This window comes from Colius striatus, chromosome 1, assembly GCF_028858725.1.
Source record: "Colius striatus isolate bColStr4 chromosome 1, bColStr4.1.hap1, whole genome shotgun sequence".
Taxonomy (NCBI): domain Eukaryota; kingdom Metazoa; phylum Chordata; class Aves; order Coliiformes; family Coliidae; genus Colius; species Colius striatus.
In genome coordinates, this window is record NC_084759.1 from 151405864 (window position 1) to 151410783 (window position 4920).

Sequence of the window (4920 nt, forward strand, 5' to 3'; positions counted from 1 at the left end):
AGGAGGACTTTGAGGGCATGCTTTTCTCACCCATGACCATATGGGCTTCCTGTCTTCAAACAAGACTGCCAGGACAACAGGTGGCCTGTGGTGTGCTGCAAGGTCAGCTTGCTGCGGGAGTGCCACCATAAGTGTCTGAAAACATGGGTGAGAGCTGCCATGGACCTGGAAGGAGCTCCCCATCTGCCTGAGGAGCAGCATGCTCTGTAGAAACCCAACCGCTCAACCATGAGAGCCTCTCCCTGGGGGGGATGGTGCACTGAATGGCTCTGCAAAAGGACTGAGGTTTTACTCAGCCCCGAGACAATGTTGGATGACCCTATTGCATTGGTGACTTGGGACAGGCATGATGCCTGCAATGAGGTGCTCATAGTCCCAAAGTCCAGCCAAAAGGCTTTTCCTCTGTGGGTTTAAGCTGCTTTCCTCATAACACTCTGGTCTGCATGAACTGGGGGATGATAAAAACATGTTTAGGTCAAAAATCAAACTTTCAATATACTTTTTTTTCCAAGTAGTCAATGAAAGAGGGGTTTGGGTTTGATCTGATGTCTGTGTTTTAGTCTTGAATAAAGAGGTACAAACACAATGGAGTTGAAATATGACAGTGAGAGGAGAAAGAGTGCTGAGCTCTGGATTTGGTACCATGATTCTCTGGGGACAAGAGAATTCATCAGCTGGTTAGTTAAAATGTTTTCGGGGAAGTATCTCTGTATTAAGAAACCTCCAAAACTCCATCAGAAACAGCAACGAAAAGAGACAGCCTGAGTTTAATCTGTTAGACGTAATAGGATGGTATGATCCTACAGTTTGGTTTAATTGCAGATCAATGAGATTGGCCTACCCACTTACAAAACATCTGTATGCCTTATTATTTACATAATATTCATCTTCTTCCAGCATATGGTGTCTTTTATTTTTCCTGCTAATTCAGGGTGCAATCCTGCTTCCTCTAACGTTTCCACTGACTTAGATGGGAAACACTGTGGACAAGCACTGTTTAAAGAGTTGCACTGTCTTGCAGCCACAGCACATAATTGCACACTGAGAGGGGAAGCTACTGAGCAAATCCATTAAAATATGGTCTCCCTCCCAGACATGTCACTCGTAAGGGTGGCCATTTGTGACAGAGTCCAAAAGCAAAGCAAATTGTGACCCAAAGGCTTGCTGAGGAGGCTATCCTGTGCATGTGGGAGTGCAGGTAGGTTAATAATTCTGAACAGGTTGCTTACTTCAGAAATCCCTCTGGCCAGACTGCATCTGCCAGCCCTTCAGTCTTCTTCTAGCCATTAATTGTTAGTTACATAGTGGATCACAGAGAATCAATAGTATTCTGGTTGTCTGGCTGCTACCAGCTTTCTGTGTACTTCAGGTTTGGTAATCCTGTAAGCTACAGAGTAGGTGACTGTTGCAGGGTGCAAACCATATAAGGGTTTGGTTTTGGGGTTTTTTTCCAGGCCACAGCTATTCAGCAGAAGACAGTTATACTGTGTCATTCCTCCCGTTAATTTTACACAAGACATTTTTCCCCACACCTGCTTGAATCTTTATATCCTCTTCATCTCTGTCAACTTATCAGTCATCTGAAGGACAGTCCAGTCAGATATAACACCAAACTTCAGCTTCAACAAAGGGGTTTTAAGCACATTGCTGATTAAAATCAGCAGGAATTAGCTATGACGTTCACCTCATCCAACTTTAGGTGACTGCACTGCAGCCACACATACCTGAATTAAACACCCTGGGCTCACTGTAAAGAAGAAAAAGTGGTCATGCAAAGGTTTCTAGGTTAGGTCCATGCATTAGTGCAAATTCCAAAGTATGAATTGTCCTCCTGCAATAATAAGGTTGAATATAGACACTGGCATTGTAATCAGCTAATGCTAAGGGGGGCATGATTCTTTGCACAAGCAGACTTGGGCTGCAAGCCAGCACCTTCATTGGAACAGCTTATCATGGAGGAATATTTGTGTAGCACAGAGGAGGATTCTGGGATGATCAGCATGTGGCAAATTGTTTTGGTCAGGACGTGAAGTGTTTGATTTTCAACAATCTTTTAATAGAAACCAAGCGGCTTTCCAGGGTTATTGCTTACCTTCTCTCCTCTCCACATATTGGTATGATAATCCCACAACTAGAGTTCCTATATGTCATGATGCTTGCCCAGAATCTGGAAGCTCTGCTTCATGCCTCCAAGGTCCTCCAGAAGCCGTGGTTTGGACCATAGAGGTGAGAAGCAGAGCATCTGAGTAAACTTCATCAATTTCATCTTGCAAAAAAGCCTTAGAATTCCTTTTTTTTTTTTTCTTTTGCTAGCAGCTTCAATACTTTGAGGATTTGTTTTGATATAGAACAATTTTGCTTGGGATTTCTTGTTTATTTATGAAGTTTCAGGATTTCCTACCTACAGGTAAATGTAGGTTTCGGGATATGTGTAGCATCTCCATCTATATACACCTGTCCAAACCCCAGAGAGTCTTAATTCTATTACCTTCTTTCTCACCAATTTCAGATTTTCATTCTGAGTTGCAGCCAGAACAAATTAGTACAGAGTAGAACAGTTTCTGGCACTGGCACCTTGTTAAATTCCAACAACCCCTAGTCTTCCAGTTTCCATCTTGTTTTATCTAATAGTGGCATCTTTCCCTTCCTCTGCTTCCCCCTTATCTATCGTCAAAGCAAAAATTAAGAAAATCGACTTGTTTCATGGCTGTGATAGTCCTCAAGATGTTATTTTTACACTGTTTTATGCTTGGTTGTTTCCAGAAAATGCCAGGTTGGGCACACAGGTTCTTTTGGATACTCTGGAGTCTGCAGTCCTTCAGATACATAGGATTGTTTTGGGCATAAACTTATCTTAAACTTGCCAAAGATTTGCTAGAGAAAAAAATCATCTGAGGAGATTGACAACAGACTAGCAAGACCTGCATACGGAAATGCAATTGTAGTTTCACCCTAACTTCAGAGTAATATTCTGTAGTATTCCCTGAGCAGGTGGCTGGGAAAAAAAAAGTAATCAGAATTCTCATCACCAGTGTATGGCTCCAACTGTGCTGCCTTGGAGTGAACCAGTCCATCTGATCTCCCAGCACATGTGCTACAGTTATCCCAGCCAGAAACACCCTCATCACCTCTCATCAGACTCATCTCACTTCTCAAACAAAAATGTGTGGTGGTCATCTCTATCTAAATAGCCTGGCACAGAGTTCAGGCTCAAATCCATTCATGATAACGTTTCGTTCCCTTGGCAGATCTGAATCACTCCTCCAAGGCAGAGGCAATGAGAGGTGACAGCATGGAGTCACATTAGCTTAATAACATCTTGGAAACGAATGATGGGAAAACCCTGTCTTGTCCTAGTCCCTGACAAAAATGAAGGGCCATTATTTATGTTAGATGCTTAGAGGCTTTTGCTTCACCTACAAGTGACTCAAGTGACAGGGTTTACAGCCCCCTTGGGGAAGACCCCTCTGCAGTCTCACAGCTCTCCATGACACTCTGCTTACATATGCCATATGACAGTTTCATCCTTTAATCTCCCATAAACACCCTTGTAACCTGAATAATTCCTCCCTCTGGCTTATGGCCCCGATTTCCATTTCACACTGACTTCTCAGTGAGCCAGGCCACCAATCTCAGTGAAATTATTTCTCTTCAGCACAAGGAAGACACAGTCCTGCCAGTGATGTTTGCACACTGCAGACACCTCTGAGCCCTCGGACCGCCCTTTAGTTCACCTAGCTATCTGGTGTCCTCAATCCTTCCTTGTAAATCCTTCTGGGATATAGATATTGAGGGCAAAATTCTCAATTGGACTAAAAACAATTAGATGGATGACCAAGGTTCGAGAGCCAGTGTAAATTATCACCAATCAAAAGGGTGGAGACTGGGACAAAGTTCAAAGAGGATGGTAAATAAGGACTGGGGAGAAGGGGATGGGGAGCGCAGCAAGTTGACAGTCAGGACCAGCTTTGCCCAGTTATCAGCTACCTGGGAGAAGGGATCCTGTGCTGCTGAAGGGGAAGACAGTTTGACTGTACAGGAGGAAATCTGGGCTTAAAAAGGGTGTTACATGAAAAAGGATGAGGGCAATGAGGCTACTCGGCTCTTATTTAGACCATTTCGTGCAGAAAACTTGCTGCCTATCAGACTGAAATGTACAGATGTAGGCAGAGCAAGAAGGCACTTGTGCAATGATTGCTCCTCTGATCAAAAGCTCATTTTGGGAGTATTTTTCACTCCTAACTGGATTTTCCAGATTGGATGTCTTTTAACAGTACCATAGTAAGAGAGCTCAGGGGCCTCTAGAAAGCTTTTCTATTATCATTGCTGCTGTCATTTTGTGAGGGTGGCTATAAAAGAGAGCTGGGGCTTGGAGGGTTCTTTTTTACTTTTAAAGGTTTCTTTTTTCTTTTTTTTCCCCTGGTGATTACCATGATCATAGTCAGAAACAGAGCATGCAGAGGGGCTGCTTCCTGCTCTGCAATCCCAAACAGGTATGCACTTGACCTTGGGTCAAAAAAGCTGTGATTTAAAGCAGCCAAACATATGATTCTTCATGCTTGTTGACCAGGCTTTCTGTCCTTTTCCTGCTTTGTGCTCTGACCTGACTTTTTGCTAAGTGACTGCAAAGTGTCCTTCATCTGTTAGCCAACATGTCCCCTCAGCCTAGACTACAGGTTTTGCTCTAAATGCTGCCTTCTATTTTCTTGCTCTGCTCCCTTTTTCCCCCTCTGCAGTTTGGTGTATTTTTGTGTCATGAGAAAATGCTGTCACTTCTAGCTTGGGGACTAAATGAGCCTACATCTATATCGCAGAGAGACCAACCAAAAAAGATGGGGTGTAAGTAAGAGCTTCATTCAAAATATAATGGCCATTGACCTTTTAAAAGTGATCTTTTATCCAGCCAGGAGAGCGTGGCTC